Raw genomic sequence first — 17,296 nt, forward strand, 5'->3', positions numbered from 1 at the left:
CTCTAGTCCCTGAGTCTTCTTTCTTGTTCCTCAGGTTGTCAGAACCGGGCTTTTTAAAAATCATAAATCATACTAAACAAATTGGAGGGGGTTGTTCGGAAGAGATCTCACGGGCAGCGCGGAGGCAGCCGGGGTTGACTCTGGCCTCCGACAGCACTGCCATGGTACCTGTCCTGGAGCCTGAGGGCCAGGCAGAGGAGCACGAGTGGCTGCCTGGCAGGTTCTCCCACCCCACACAACGGTCTTGGGTCTTGCCTTGAATCCTGGGCTCCCTACTTCTCAAGCCACCATTTTCAAGCCATTTCCCCCACGGCTACTGCTTCAGCGCTAGCTCGCCTGCACTTCTGCAGCCATACCCACTTGAAGCTCTGTCCTCCACCCCTTCCCTCCTCCTCTGCCCGACTTGCCCACGCTCCACTGCTGGACATTATCCCCTGCTGCCTGGGTTCTCCAGGCACACCTCTCCTCACCGTGGGCTCAGGTCTGACCCCACCGCTGCCCGTGTTCCAGTCACTGCTGCCCAAGGTGATCTTCCTACAGCCCGAGTTCTCCAACTCTTGCTCCCCAGAAGACCCTGTCTGCCCCCTGCCTATGGCCACTGGCCATCCTGATCATGGCCTCTTCTCCACCTGTGAGTCCTACCACAGCCACTGCCTTCATTTCTGGAGGCCTGCTTTGGGCTGGATTGCATTCCCTCAAACTTCATATATTGAAGCCCAAGCCCCTCTATATGCTGGTATTTGAAGATGGGGCCTTTGGGAACTTAGGTGTGGATGAGGCCATGAGAGTGGGTCCTCATAACGGGATCAGTGCCCTTTTAGCAGAGACACCAGAAAGCTCTCTTTCTGTCTGCCATGTGAGAACACAGCAAGAAGCCGACAGTCTGCAAGCCAGCAAGAGGCCCTCTGCCCCAAACCTGACCATGCCGACACCCTGATGTCAGACTTCCAGTCAAGAACCGTGAGAAAATTAATTTCTGTTCTTCAAGCCACCCACTCCATGATGCCTTGTCACAGCCCCCCGAGCTGAGCTAAGGTCAGAAGTGCAGAACCAAGGTGCCGACAAGTCGGTGCCCTTTGGAGGCTCCAAGGGAGAGTTGGTTCCATGCTGCAGTTGCTTCCTGTGGCTGCTGGCAACCCTTGGTACCCCTTGGCTTGTCGCCGCATGACCCCAATCTGTGCTCCATTTCACATGGCCTTCTTCTCTGAGTCTTCCCATTTCTGTCCCCTATAACGACACCAGTCATTGGATTTAGGGCCCCCCTAAACCCTGGATGATCTCAGCGCTCAGTCCTTAGCTCAGTTACATCTGCAAAGACCCTGTTTCCAAGTGTCACATTCACAGGCACCAGGGGTTAGGATGTTGGCATACTTTTGGGGGCCACTATTCAGCCCACAATAAGCACTAACCAGGAAGTCGCACAGGAGAGGCTGTGGGCAGATAGGGATCCTTCCAAAGAGCCCCAGAGGGAGCCAAGAGGGCATGCTGGGCGGGACCCCTGCAAACTCCCCAGGCAGGCTCAGAACTGCAGGCCAGCACCTGCTATTCCCACTGCACCTGACCTGCATTGCTGAAACCTTACCCATCTATCCATCTTATCCCCAGGGAAGCTTCGCAGCGCTGGCTGTTCAAAGCCTATGGTCTTTTTTATTTTTTTAAGGTATCATTGATATACACTCTTACGGAGGTTTCACAAGAAAAACAATGTGGTTATTACATTCACCCTTATTATCGAGTCCCCCCCAAACCCCATTGCAGTCACTGTCCATCAGTGCAGTAAGATGCCAGAGTCACTATTTGTCTTCTCTGAGCTACACTGTCTTCCCCGTGACCCCACACACACCATGTGCACCAATCATGATAACCCACAATCCCCTTCTCCCTCCCTCCCCACCCACCCTCCCCCACCCCTCAGCTTTGGTAACCACTAGTCCCTTGGAGTCTGTGGGTCTGCTGCTATTTTGTTCCTTCAGTTTTGTTTCATTGTTATACTCCACAAATGAGGGAAATCATTTGGTATTTGTCTTTCTCTGCCTGACTTATTGCACTGAGCATAATACCCTATAGCTCCATCCATGTTGTTGCAAATGGTAGGATTTGTTTCTTTCTTATGGCCGAATAGTAATCCATTGCATATTTGTACCACCTCTTCTTTATCCATTCATCTACTGATGGACACTTAGGTTGCTTCCATATGTTGGCTATTGTAAATAGTGCTGTGATAGACATAGGGGTGCATCTGTCTTTTTGAATCTGAGAAGTTATCTTCTTTGGGTAAATTCCTAGAAGTGGAATTCCTGGGTCAAATGGTATTTCTATTTTTAGTTTTTTGAGGAACCTCCATATTGCTTTCTACAATGGTTGAACTAGCTTACATTCCCACCAGCAGTGTAGGAGTGTTCCCCATTCTCGGCATCCTCACCAGCATTTGTTGTTCTTAGTCTTTTCGATGCTGGCCATCCTTACTGGTGTGAGGTGATATCTCATTGTGGTTTTAATTTGCATTTCCCTGATGATTAGTGATGTGGAGCATCTTAATATGTGCCTGTTGGTCATTGAATTTCTTCTTTGGAGAATTGTCTGTTCATGTCCTCCACCCATTTTTTAATAGGGTTATTTGCTTTTTGGGTGTTGAGGCATGTGAGTTCTTTATATACTTTGGATGTTAACCCCTTCTTGGATATGTCATTTACAAATATATTCTCCCACACTGTAGGATGCCTTTTTGTTCTGCTGATAGTGTTCTTTGCTGTACAGAAGCTTTTTAGCATGATGTAGTCCCATTTGTTCATTTTTTATTTTGTTTCCCTTTCCCAAGGAGATGCATTCAGGAAAAAGTTGCTCATGTTTATATTCAAAAGATTTTTGCCTATGTTTTCTTCTAAAAATTTTATTGTTCCATGACTTACATTCAGATCTTTGATCCATTTTGAGTTTACTTATGTGTGTGGGGTTAGACAATAATCCAGTTTCATTCTCTTGCATGTAGTGGTCCAGTTTTGCCAACACCAGTTGTTGAAGAGGCTGTCATTTCCCCATTGCATATCCATGGCTCCTTTATCATATATTAATTGACTATATATGCTTGGGTTTATATCTGGGCTCTCTAGTCTGTTCCATTGGTCTATGAGTCTTCTCTTGTGCCAGTACCAAATTGTCTTGATTACTGTGGCTTTGTAGTAGAGCTTGAAGTCAGGGAGCATAATTCCCCCTGCTTTATTCTTCCTTCTCAGGATTGCTTTGGCTGTTTGAGGTGTTTTGTTGTTCCATATGAATTTTAGAACTATTTGTTACTGTTCATTGAAGAATGTTGTTGGTATTTTCATAGGGATTGCTTTGAATCTGTAGATTGCTTTAGGCAGTATGGCCATTTTGACAATATTAATTCTTCCTATCCGTGAGTATGGGATGTGTTTCCATTTGTTGGTATCTTCTTTAATTTCTCTCATGAGTATTTTGTAGTTGTCAGGGTATAGGTCTTTCACTTCCTTGGTTAGGTTTACTCCTAGGTATTTTTCTCTTTGATGCAATTGTGAATGAAATTGTTTTCCTGATTTCTTTTTCAGCTAGTTCATCATTAGTATATAGGAATGCAACAGATTTCTGTGTATTAATTTCATATCCTGCAACTTTGCTGAATTCAGATATTAGATCTAGTAGTTTTGGAGTGGCTTCTTTAGGTTTTTTATGTATAATATCATGTCATCTGCAAACAGTGACAGTTTAACTTCTTCCTTGCCAATCTGGATGCCTTTTATTTCTTTGTGTTGTCTGATTGCCATGGCAAGGACCTCCAGCACTATGTTGAATAAAAGTTGGGGCAGTGGGCATCCTTGTTTTGTTCCTGATTTCAAAGGAAAAGCTTTCAGCTTCTCGCTGTTAAGTATAATGTTGGCTGTGGGTTTGTCATATATGGCCTTTATTATGTTGAGGTACTTGCCCTCTATACCCATTTTGTTGAGAGTTTTAACATGAATGGATGTTGAATTTTGTCGAATGCTCGAAGCCTATGGTCTTTTTCATTGTCCTCATCACATACATTGGGCCTGATGATCTCCTGTGATGTCTGCATCCCCTAATTACTTCATGGATGTACAACTCCTGTCCTCCACAGACTGTCCCTACCTGAAGAAGGAGTTGGGGTCCTGCTCCCAGTACTTCCTGTGAAATCTTGTGCAAGTTACTTAATCCTTGCGTCTCAGAGCAAAAAATACAGAGAGGAGCGTCTTCTCTGCGGTTCTGGGAAAAGCAGCCGGCGCTCTGCAGGTGCTCCTTAAATAATAGCCCCCAGGGAAAAGATTATGTCCTAAACTGCTCTATATCCTCCCCTGAACCCAGGGGAGGGCTGAGTGCCTATTATGTGCTCACAAATACTTGCTGAATTGAATTTTTATCCATTACATTTTTTATTGAGATATAGTTCACATACCATAAAATTCACCATTTGAAAGTGTACAATTCATTGGTTTTTAGTATTTTCCCAAGGCTGTGCAACCATCACCAGTGTATAATTTCAGAACATTTTCATCAACCCACCTCCATTACATGTCTTTAAAGCTTTATCTGGCTTTTAATGACTCAAACTACATTTTGCCTACATCTCACTAAATATAATTATTCTACTTTATAATCAGTAATAGTTATTGCTATGTGTCAGACCCTATTTGAGTACTTTACAAATGATAAATCCAGCATGGTAAGTTTCATCAACAGCACCATCATCTCATGTTGCTGTTAAACAAACTGAGACATGGAAAGGACATGAATCTTGCCCAGGATCACACAGCTAGAAGTGGCAGAGTTGGCACTTTACCCCGAGACTCCTGAGTGCATGCTCCTCACCACTCCTGCTACCTCTTGACCAGAGCATTAAGATTTAACAGCCAACCAACCCGAAACAAGCAGAAAAACCACAACTGTTAAGCATAGGAGCCCATTTCTTCTTCCTTTATTTTTATTTATCTGCCACTCTTGGCTGTGATTTTTACATCTAAACACAAATGAATTGTCTGCTACTGGGCCTGGACTAGGCTCTGTAGGTGACAGAAAAATCAAGAAGGTCTGATCCTTGCCCTCCAGAAGTGAATATTTTGAAACAACAGTGTAGGTAGTCTGGCCGTTGGTGTTGGTAGAAACTGGGACTTAGTATCCAAAAGGAATCATAAATAATCAAATCTGTAGAGAATTGAAAATTCTGTAGAGAATCCTTTAGTAAAGCAAGTAATCCTTTAAAATCATGTAATTATTTGCTAATCCCCACCCACTCCCAAGTTCTGATTACTATAAATATCAGGTCCTCCTATTAAGGCACACCTGAATTCTAGCTATTAGTCCATTCTTTGCAGCTCTGCACAAAAGAAATTGCAGGTCCTAAGTCTGAAGACCTGGACTCTGCCAACATCTCAGCTAGACTTTGACTCTCCTGATACCACGGGCACTTAGAAATAGCTGTTATCTCATATTCGTTGTCTACCTATGAGGCCCTGAGGCATATTTATAAGCAGAGCTTCCATTACTGGGAAACCCTGGGTTTATGCAAGGGCTCTGAAGAACCCTCCAGTCTAGTCTAGAGTATTTGTTTATGAAAGGTTTTAAATCCTACCTTCCTCCCCCAGCCCACCTCCCCTACTAATCATATAATTTAGGAGAAATTCCTTTTAGAAAATAAGCATCACCAATAATAATTTTATTGCATTTTGATAGGGTACTTTTGGCTGATGGGCTATTTTGGGGGAGGGTGGTTAAAGGTACAATATACTACACTGTAATTTGAGAAATGTGCACAACTAGAGAAAGACTTTTAGTTACATAAACTGGGCAGCAGCCCCCTCTTGTGCTGAAAACTGAGTATTGCAGCCACTGAATTAAAACATGGAAAAGCATCCTTTAATACACGTTACGTCCGCTTTCCCCAGCTGCTCTAAGAACAGCACACTGCTCAGTAACTCTTTAACTAACACATTCACTTCCACTGGTATTTAATTAATTCTTCGTTTATTTATTGAGCACTTCCTGGGTGTCGGTCACTAGGGTTACTAGCACATTCGCTGCCCCCAAACCTTTCACGTGCTCTGGTCCACCTAGATGCTACTTTTCACCATGTTTTTCCCAGTCTCTGTCAACTGTGATGGTTGCCTCCTCCGAATAGCCCCCATCTTGCCCACTTCTCTGAGCCTGAGTTGTCTTATGCATCTCCCCACCTGCTTCCCCAGATCGGCCATTCATCTCCTCACCCTACTGGACTGTAACCTCCTTGAAGGCAGCAGCCGTCTCTGGTCCACTCGTAGTTTTCCCGCACGCCCTTATTCTGCCTTTTATCTAATTCGTATCCAAGTACATATTTGTTCAATTTAACTCAACCAAATCAGAAAGCAACAGAGCTCTACAGCTAATTAAAAACAGGCTCTAGTGGAATGCTGTATTTCAGCTGCTTTGTACACATAACTCTCAAAATGGAGTACGTAGCCATTGCTTTACTGCTGTCAAAATGCATATTGAATTTTTCTGTGATTTCTGTGATATAATAAGGATACTAATGGAAGATAGTTAATTTTATCCTGGAATCCGTGCTGTCAAAAAGAGTTTTCTCCATCACTGTCCTGCTTGTCCCGGACGACATGCTGGAATCGCAGAGGTGTTCCCTGTGGGCACCGTGCCAGGTCCCTGAGGGGCTCAGCTTCTACAGCAGGGGTTCCCAGACTTGGGGATCTCATGTAAAATACTTAAAAATTCTTTTTCAGGGACTGACATGAGGTTGCCAATATCTTATTTTGCTAACTAGGAACAGTTTTTAAACTATTGTTATGACATTAATTTTATGAAAAATACAATTTTAACACCAAAAAGTGGGAAAGTCATAATCTCAGAATAAAAAACTTTTTTTCTGTTGAATACACTAACTCTAGTTCTAACCACACACTTAGGGCAAGAACGTGGAGGGTGGTCACGAGGGTACATACCTGACATCACTCTTCCACCCACTTTTTCCTCCACTGGGTTCAAGAGTTTCTTTTCATTTGATAATCCCCTCACTCAGGTCTGCCTTGCAGTATGTGAGAATGAGCAAAAACAATCGTGTCCCCGGGCAGGAGCTCGTGGGGAAACCAGCTGCTGCCCAAACCGATGTGGGGGAAGAGGTGGCAGCAACGAGCGTCAGGCGTGAGCCCTCACGTCCACCATTCACTTCCTTTCTCCAATTTCTTGGTCCAAGTATGTGGTTGGGTCTGTTGGGCAGGAGGACAGTTTGTGGGAGGGCCTGTATGGGTTTGGGAGGATGGGGGAAGACAGACAGAAGAACTGAGCCCACTAGTGTTTCTCCCCTGACCACAAGGTAAACAGCACAGGTGACAACTCACAGCTGCCTTGTGCTTTGCTTCCAGACCGCCTGTTCTACCCCATCACCTCCACACCACCGTGCCATCTGATTTCAGAAAGGGGTTGGGGTTGGGGTTCTCTCCCTCCCACTCCAGGACGGATTAGGCAGAGGAATGACTCAGTTGGTTCTCTCAGACCCAGAATAAGGGGAGTGTGAGTGTGAGAGAGTGTGCATGTGTGTATAGGAGCTTATCCCAGATTGAACGTGTGGGCTAAGTAGTGGGAAAGAAACCTACTGAGGTGCTGAAGGACCTTAAATAGCATCCCTCACATGACTTTTTAAATCACCTTAAATTCACTGCCCCTTCCCAAAGGAAGGGAGCCCCTCTGTGTGTACTGGGGGTGAAAGGTCAGAAGGGGCCAGTGGACGAGGCTGCAGCAGAGAGGCCAGACCTCCTGGGGCCCTCTCCGGAAAAAATTACAGCCTCAGGGCTCACGTGGGTCCTGGCTCTGCAGTCTCGCAGGCCCTGCCACCAAAGAGCGGGTGTGGCTGTGACTCAGAAAGACAGGACTGACTTGGAGCAGTGGCCCCTCTGGGTGCCAGGAAGCCCCTCCCCGGTATCCACCCCTGCACAGTCCCAGGCTCTCACACTGTGTGGCCCAGTGTGCATTCGGCCCTGGTACATCGCCCTCCTCTCTTACCACCTTTTCTCAAACCAACAGGAGAAACAAAGCTCTTAAGTCACCTTTGAGCTGGAGCCATGAAGGGAAAGCCCAGCTCATTTTCACTAAACATTCTGTGTGATTAACTTAACATGCTGAAAATGTCTGGTTTCAGAAAGGCAACCCCCAAACCTTTGTATCAGCCACCAGCAAATATCCTTCTGTCTTCAGGGCTTCGAAAATGCAGCTCAGCCCCCTGACCCAAGCTTTCCAATCTCCCCTTCATCTTTCTATGCAAAAGGCTCACTCTGTCCTTGATCGCTTCCATCAGCCTGGAGGCCCTGAAGGATTTGGGGTGTCTCCATCGCTTCCTCAGCAGACCCCTGAGTCGCCTTTCCCCTCCAGGCTCCTGGACACTCCAACTCCTTGGCTGTCCTCCTTCACTAGGTTCCTCTTCCCCTTCCTCTCCTCAGGCCAGTTTCAAAATAACCCCAGTTGGAGAGGGGAAAAAAATAAAAAAGCAGAAACAATGCAATGGTTGTTTCTAGGAAGCAATCCCTTTTGTGGCATTAGCTGTAACAGAGCTTTACCTTTACAATGTGACTTCTTGTGACCCAATGCTCTTAGATGAGAGTTGCTAGAGAAAGTACGGTATATCCAGTTAAATTCTAAGTTCAGATAAAGAAGAAATTTTTTTTAGTATAAGTACATTCTATGCAATAATTCAGACAATCTTTCTTTACTAACTGGCAATCTTATCTTAAGCAGAATTAATGGTAAAAATGACACTATGGCTCATTGTGCACCTAGCAGGTGCCCTTTAATGAGGGAGGCCACATGTGTCGCTTTGCCAGGGACAGTGAGGTCGTGCCGGTGGTTCTGGTGTGATTACTAACAGCATCCCTGTTCATGCTCTCAAGTATCCCACTTTGGATACTTACAATGCATCTTCCATTTTAATTCCCATGACAGCCCTATGCAAGGAGATTTTACTATCTTCATTTTGCAGCTAAGGCAAATCTATTTTCAGGAGAAACAATTAGCCTAATGTCAAACAGAAAGCAAGGAAGTAGCAGTGCCAGGATTCTGACAGGGGTCTGGCCAACTCAAAGCCCTTCTCAGCATGGACATTGGCCCTTCTACAGGGGAGGCTGTGGAGCTGGTATCTGAAATGGCCCCTGATTTCCACAGGAGCTCACCCCCTTGACTGGTCACGGCCCCTTCCAGACTTGGGATCAAAACTGTGCACAAGAATCTTCTCCAAGCAATGGGATTCCACCCTCCCTACCCCCAAATTTAGCTGGAAAAGATGAAAAGTTCTCAGTTAATCTCACAGAAAGAACCCAACTGGAGTTTGGGGAGCCTATTCACACCTTAAAAGGACATGCTTCCTGTGCTGACACCAGGGTGGCCAAGAGGTGCTGTGAGAATAGGGTATTAGAGGGAATAATGAGATGGGCTGACATAACTGTCTTTCCTCCAATCCTAAAAGCTCAGGAAAGATAGGGGACAGGGAGGGTGTTCTCTCTGGTCACCATGTTTATAACTACAATGTTCTTCTATCCTGTATTCACCCAGTACACCTAGAATATGCCCCAACTCTGAGGAAGGCAAAACCCTAGACACTCCACAAACTTGATGGTGAGCAGGAGAGGGAGGCGTTCCCCATCCTGTGGCTCAGGGTCTAGTGGGGAATCAGGTGAGTCACCTGGGGTCAGCTCAGGCCATTGTACTCACCAGGCCCAGGCTGCCTTCTCTCCCTTCTTGGCCTGGGTGGGTCCTGTCCTCCCTGGTACAGAATTCTAGCCCAGAGAGGTCCAGCACCTGTCAGTTGGGCAGTGAGAGGCATCAAGCTCCTGTGGGACAGGGACACATTTGAGCCCACAGTGTGGACTCCAATTAGTACATGCCCATCAACAAAGCTGAAAAGGCCTGGCTCTCTGCAGCACATCACACTCAATGCTTCAGCATCCTGGAGAGCTAGGCATAGTCACTGTTTCACTTTTAGTAGATGGGAAACTGAGTCTTGGAACAGTGGGGTGACAGTCCAGGTCCACAGGCAGACCTCGTTCCTGGTGAGGGAGCCAGGATGCGAACCTGGCAGGCTAGCTCCTGTTGAAGCATGGTCCCAGGCACAAGGCTCTGTGAGGGGCCCCAGTGGCCCCTGCCTGGGGCTGGAGAGCAGAGACAGCAAACACTGAAGAGCGCTTACCTAACTGTACGCAGGTGCCTTTCCTGGTGCTGGGCAGATATTAAGTCACTTAACCACTGCTGCCCCCCTAGGCAATCGGGTTTGACAGACAACAAAAGAAGTGTGGGGCGGTTTGGGAACTTGCCCGAAGTGTCACAGAGAGTGGTAGATATGTCCGCACTCCTATGCCAGCACAACCTGCCACTTAACATGCATATGAAACACCTAGGCTCTCGTTGAACTGCAGGTTCAGCCTCAGTAGGTCTGGGGTTGAGCTGGAAAGTCTACGCTGCCAAGAGTTGCCACGTGATGCCCGTGCTGCTGGTCCATGGGTCATGTTTTGAGCAGCAAGGCTTCATGCTAGCTTGCCTTTTGGTAGTTTGCCTGCCTTTTTATCCTCTATTAAGCTTTTCTGAATGACTCAGTGTGCTAACAGCAATCGTTTTAGGTAGTTTTTTTATGAATGCTTACTCTATACCAGACCCTGTGTTAAGTACTCTTCATGGATTATCTCATTCATTAAATGAAGTAGGATACAATTTTGTGTCCCATTTTATACATGAGGAAACTGAGGCCCAGATAACATAAAGAACTTGCAAGGTCAAAAGCCAGCAAATGGGAGAGCTGGTCCCAGTTGTTCTTGCAACGTGCCCGTAAAGTGGGGAAGTGGGAGCATTGCATTTGTGTAAATAAAGTAACGTGGAAGTGGAGAATGTTCACCATTTTAAAGCAAGTCCTGGAATCCATCTGGTTCTCATAATAAAAAATCCAATGCCTATACCATCATCCCTTCCCTAACCATGAGCAAATGATGCCAGTAAGAGATTTCTTCCTTCAGACTGATCTGAAGGAGTCCTTAACTAATCCATCATCATGCCCCCAAGGACTTGAACTAACTTTCCTAGCTCAGCTGTCTCCCTTTTCAAAGTCCATTATGCTGGTCAGAATCCCGGGAGGCCTGCAGCGACTCAGGGAGATAATCAGGAGCCTCCAGAGCTCCTGGAAGGGCCACTCTGGCAGCGGAGAGTGCATCTTCCCAAAGGTACTTATCACTAATTCAATCAGGGGCAGTGGTGACAGGTGCATCAAGCCCAAGACCCTACGTGAACTTTCACGGACTCTATGCAGAAAAACAAGAGACTCACTGCTTCCCATCCAGGCTCCTCATTCCTCAGTTCTTCTCTGGTAGGAGACCCCACCCTTCTTTATTACACACTCCTCTCTTCTTTTCTCAAATTTGCTTTCCAGAAAGGATCCTTTGCATTTTAAACTGATGACTGATAATGTTTACACAATTGCATCAATTAAGCCAGGTGCTGGGAATGGGAAATGGAGGACTCAGAGATTCAAAAGATTCTGGCCTTGAGAAGTTTACAGCTCAGTGAGGATAACAGATACAGGAAGAATTTCAGTAAAGAGAGGTTAATTTCTCAGATGTAGGCCCATCAAGGGCACTATGGGAGCCCAGAGGCCTTATCCGAGGTGATACTATCACAGGTGAATTCTGAAGACTGGGTCAGAGGCAGCTAGTGGAAAGGCATTCCAAACAGAAGGAACAGCATGAGCAAAGCAGAGGCATGAAGCAGCTCAGATATGTGGGAGTAGTTCTATACTTCGGAGCATAAAATTTAAAGCAAGGATCAGCCAAGAACAAGAGAGGAGAATAAAATAGGGACAACGTCAAGGAAGTCCCTGAGTGCCACATCAAAGGACTTAAACTTGCTTCTTCTGAAAGTGGTTCTCAAATAGTGGCTCAGGGTCCATTAGGAAGGTCAGTACACACACACCTCTGAGCCCCACCCCACAGTTCTCACTCCCTTCCACCAGGGCAGCCCTGCCTCACCCGCCTTACATATTCAGTGGTCCATATAATATTATATGAGGAAACGTTTTGCTGCCCAAAGATGTATCTGACAGGACACCATCACAGAGGAACGCAGGATTCAGGGGATCAGGGAGAAGCTGCATGTGGGGTTCTCTCTAACTGGTGGATGCCCTGGGAGCAAACCTCTCTCTACCAGCCAGGCAGTGGCCATTTTATTTCCAATGGCAGCTGATTCTGTGATGAGTAAGGAAGCGGAGCTGTGTCTTTCCTCCCAGGCTGGCTGTCCTGGCTGACCCCCCTAGCCTCACAGGCCTCACAGCCCTCCCAGTGCATCTCTCCAGTCCAGCCTACAGGGTCTCATTGCTCCAGGGACTCCTGATACCCAATATGAAGGTGGGGACTGCAGATATTGACAGGCCCTACTGTGGGGCCACAACTGACTTACTAATGAAATCTACCCTTTCTAAAGCCTTGCTGGCCTCCCTGTACCCACCATTATTCACCTTGCTTATCAGTAGCTGACAAAGCCAGTCTGGTCTTTCCCTCTGCAAGACTCCTTCCGCAACACCTGAATCTCTGCATCATCCCCTGGCCTATCATGGGACTCTTGTCTCACATAGCATTCCATTTACTCCCTACATTACCATTTCATACTCCCTGAATTCAGAGGAAAGAACCCAAATCAGTCAAACTAATATAGAGCCTTTGACCAAATCTGCCTGACCCCAATCATTCTCTGCAAACATAAATATATTTTCCTCTTTTGTTCTTTGGCACCAAGAAATTGGGATACTAGTCAATTCAGGTCATTCACATCAGCAGAAGCTCAGAGAAGTAAAGTCAAGAGATAGAATACACAATAGTTAAAGCAAGAGTGTTATAAATAATCTGCATTCTGAAGTTCACGACCTGAGTGACCTTGGGAAGGTTTCTTAAACTCTCCAAACCACAGTTTCTACATCTGTAAAATGGGAACAAATAAATATCTGTCTCACCAATTTGCTGTGAGAATTAAATGAGATACTATAGGTAAAAGAGGGCTTAGTTGAGTGCTTGGCATTCATTCACCAACACTAATGAATACTAAGAATGTGCCAGGTGCTGGGAATACTGTGTGAACCAGGCAGACATACCTCTCCTCCCAAACTGGGGTGACTGTCCTGGGGAGAAGAAAGGCATTAAAGACAAGTGATTATAGTAAACAAGTAATTGTTATGAGAGGGGATGCTATAGGACACCTTGGACTAGTTTAGCATTCAGTCCCAAAATGGTAGCTATGAAATGGCAAGCAAATACATTTATTTAATAATATTGCACTTTGGTAAATTTGTCTTAATTTTGTTGATCTCAGTGTCCTTCTATCTCCTTTCTTTCTCCTTCTTTCTCAAGACCATTACAACATTTCTAGTCAGCTTCATCTTCAAGCAGCATTCAAGAAGTCATTTTTTCTTATTAACTCATTCATATCAATGTTTACATGACTGCCAAGGTTTAGCATAAAATTAACTTTAGTATCTTCATTTTAAGCTATAATTTGGCATCACCCAAGGGAAGAATGTATCTGGTGTAGAATGGTAGGCTTTGACCATTTTTTTAATTAAAAATTTCTTTTAACTTTCAGCTTGAAATTATTTTAAACTTACAATTCAGTTGCAAAAATAGTAAAAAATGTTTCCATATACATTTGACTCATCTTCCCCAAATATAATCACCTTACATAACTATAGTCCACTTACTGAAACTAGAAATTTACTGCTGATAAAATAGCAGGTAGACTTTGACCTTACTGAGAGCAGTACTGGGGTCTGAGGAAAGAGCTAGAGGCATGCTGGACAACTGATCACTGATCTTATGGGTGACTTAAAACAGTGGGTGATTCAGAACTCCATTTATTTTGGGCTTTCAGTGATAAAATGATGGGGGGGTCATGTATTTCACCTTCCTAATTTTCTTTTGTGTATCCTAGTGCTAAAATTTACATGGATTCTTGAAAGACATAAACTCAAAAGAGTTCTTATCCTAGCAAATACTTAATCAATTCTTTATAAGATGCCAGGAACTCTGCTGGAATGTGGAGAATCAAAGATAAATAAAGATTTCTGTTCTACCTATGTGCCACTACTCTGCTTGTCTTTGGAGGGATTATCACATTTAATCCTTACAACAGCCATAGGAGGTAAGAACTACTGTTATCCCTACTGACTGAAGCAAAACTGGAGACTTAGAGAACTAGCAAAGAAACCAGGCAGCTGTACGCTTAACTTCCATGCTACACTATGCCAAGTGCTATTGATTTGTTTTCAAGCCTGGAATAACATTGCTAGATGACATCACTAGTCTTCATCTTATATAAAACAAAACATGCATATTACCATAAAAATGGCTTAGAAAGGCAAATGCATAATGAACCTTAAAAAGATGGGTACATTTAGAGACAAAAGTTTGTCAACAGGAATAGTTTACCCATGTTACCAAATCTCTTTCCCAGAGGGGTTCTTGTATCTGTTAAGAGCATGTCAAGATACAAGTGTGCACGCGGGAATGGCACGGCCGCTGAGACAGCCTGAAGTCCAGGATGAACAACCTCCTCAGCCTAGGACATCAATTCTCAAGTGCATAGGTCCCTACCTTTTCTGCATTTACTCAAAGGAAAACATAGCTTTGGAAATTTAACAAATGATTAAATCCTCATTATACTGATCACGATTTCTTGTTATTTGCACACTGTAATATCTGTGAGGTCTTAGTGAGTGTGAGCGCTTCCTTGGGGGTTGGAGGTGGTGGCTTCCGGAGCTAGTCTGAGCCTGGCAGTAAGAGTTAGCCGTGGTAATGGCGAAGAGCCTCTGCTTTCTCCTCATGTCCGCTGTGATCCTATTGTCGGTGGCAGATGAAAAACCCATCCCAACCAGCAGCAAAACTACGCAAAGAATCCCAACCGCTTAGTGGGAGAACTGGCATCTTTCCACGGAGAAGCACTGTCGTCCCCACACACTGGGCGGGGAGTCAGCATGTGGCCCTTGGGCCTCTGTGGGTTCCACTCCACTTTAAAATCCATTTAAAAAATGAATTTGAATTTAAGGTGTCTCAAAGCTGGATCCGCTCTTTTGAGAACAGAGGAGAGGGCAATGGGAAAGGGCCTTCCCTTGGGTTTGGGGTGGGGGGGCCCCAGCCGCGGGAAGTTGGAGGATGCAGGCCTTGGGGAGAGGGCTCCTCGGAGGGCGCACCGTCCAGTGCCCCCCTCCCCAGCAGACGCTCGCCCTGGACCCCACGACCGCGTCCTCTCACCGCTCAGGGGGCGAAGGAACACAGGAGCCCCAGCCTCCCGTCCACCCGCCCGCCGCGCTCCTCCGGCGGCCCCTGGGCCGTGGGCGCAGAGCCCCAGAAGCGGGCGGGGCGGGCTCGGCGCTCGGAGGAGAGGGCGAAGGGCCGGCGGCGGCCGCGCGGGCGTCCACAGGCTGCGGGGCCGCGGGGGGGCGCGGAGCCGAGGGGGAGGGTTTAAATCTCGGCGAAGTTCCCGGATGGTCGCAGCCTCCCGGCGTTGAGAGCTTTTCCTGCCCGGCCGGCGCAGCCCTACCAACCCGCGAGAAGTTTCCCAGAAAAAAATGCCCGGCGCGCCGCGAGGCCTTGGAACCGCCCGGAGCCGCCGCGCGGTAAGGGACGCGCCGCCGCCGTGGCCTGGGGCGCTGTCGTCTCGGGGGGCGAGAGGCAGCGCCCAGGGAGACCCCGCGGCTGCCGGGGACGCCAGGGAGGGGCTGGGCTCGACGGCGGGTCTCGGGGGCGCCGCTTGGCGCCCGGTGGGCGCGGCGGGGCAGCAGGCACGTCGGGGCTGCGGCTGCTGTGGGCGCGGCGCGTGGCCTCGGGAGGGGCGCGACTCCGGGCCCCGCGGCCGGCGAGACCTGCACGCCCGGCCGCCGGGCTGGGAGGCAAGGGCGGCGGGCTGCGCCGACCCCGGGGTCACCCGGGGACTGGCGACCCGCTCCCGCTAGGTTACCCGCGGCTGGGGCTTCTCGGCCGCACGCTCGGGCCGCATCTGCGCCCCCAGCGCGGGCGTCTGTGGGCTTCTCGGGCGTCCCCGGGGCGCGTTCCTCCTGGGAACCGTCCCGCCTTCTTCTCTGGGGGAGTCGTTCCCATCTGGCTGGCCGGCTTCCCAAGCCAGCCTCCCGCGAGGTGCCCAGGACTGCGGCTTGTCTGTGGCCCGGGTAACCGCGCGTGAGACGGGGGCGCTGACCTTGGCCACTTCCAGTGCCCGTCAGCGCTTTCCCCTCCCGGGCCTCTCCCGAACTTTCCGTGCAGCTTCACTTTTGCCTCACTCTGCCTCTTCCTATTAACGTATTTCTCTTTAATAAAAAAAGAACAGTTAAAGTTTTGAGTGTAAAAGAAACCAGCTGACCCCATCGGGGAGACCCAAAGCCTTCAACTGGTGGTTATGTAGACTTTTGAACTCCGAGATTAACAAAGGGTGTGTCTGTAGGAGGAACCAAGCCCGGCTCGGTCTTCTGGTCCTGCCTAATCCCCGAGCCTCCTGGCCTTATCTCAGTTCTCTGGGAAACCATTCAAGTTGTCAGCGGTGACTGGGTGGACTTGGTCCCTTGTTTTTTGTTTGAAAATTGCATGTAACTATTTTCCCTGGATAGTCACTGGTCCCCACCTCCTCGGGAGCCCCTAGTCAGTATTCCACCCTGGTGGGTTTGCCAGTTTTGTCAGTTGCCCAGACAGTTTCAAAACAATACTGTAGCTTGATTTTAAGGCATTACCATTTTTTTTTCTCCTCAAAAATGCCTTTTTCTATAACAGCTAAAATAACTACAAGGAATTTTCTTTTTCAGCTTGTATGAATCACCTTTCACTTCTTGACATGAGAGAACCCTGTACAGGCCATCAGCATTTTGCATCTTAATCCCTCTTTACAGTGCTCACAACATTGCCTTCTATGTTGTATATCTTGCTGAATATCTTTACCTTCCTGTCATCTCCACAAGGCTGAATTTCTCAAGAACCAAAAAATATCCCTGCCCACCTGTAGGAGCCCATTACCTGTTGAATTAGAAGTGCTCAGATTAGACTCTGCATGTGCTATGAAAACACTTTAATAGCATCATCTTCTTCCTTGAAATCTGCCCAACTCTGCCATCACTTCAGTTTCCTGAGAAGCACGTGAAGTCAGGTTTGTGTGATGTAGAGCAAAAAGATCTTGTAAGCAAGTAAGATCAAATTCTGGGTCATTTAGAGACAAGATTGTTTCCAGCTAGAGAGATTCATGCCTTCTTTTATTTGTCTGTTAACTTCCCAGATTAACTGTCTGC

General features: G+C 47.0%; 1 protein-coding gene across 5 annotated transcripts in view; it reads left to right on the forward strand.

Moving 5' to 3' along the window:
* Nucleotides 1-13,288: 13,288 nt before the first annotated feature.
* The window catches only part of WIPF1 (WAS/WASL interacting protein family member 1), a 121,007-nt gene continuing 116,999 nt past the window's right edge, over nt 13,289-17,296 (forward strand). For 2 of the 5 annotated variants that reach the window (XM_036876936.2, XM_036876934.2), the window contains exon 1: nt 13,293-15,643. The gene's annotated coding sequence lies outside the window, so the exon portion shown is untranslated. Of the gene's footprint in view, nt 15,644-17,296 lie in introns of all 5 variants that reach the window. The other 3 variants (XM_036876940.2, XM_036876939.2, XM_036876938.2) reach the window with 3 other exon arrangements.

This window comes from Manis pentadactyla, chromosome 6 (genome assembly GCF_030020395.1).
Source record: "Manis pentadactyla isolate mManPen7 chromosome 6, mManPen7.hap1, whole genome shotgun sequence".
Lineage (NCBI taxonomy): Eukaryota > Metazoa > Chordata > Mammalia > Pholidota > Manidae > Manis > Manis pentadactyla.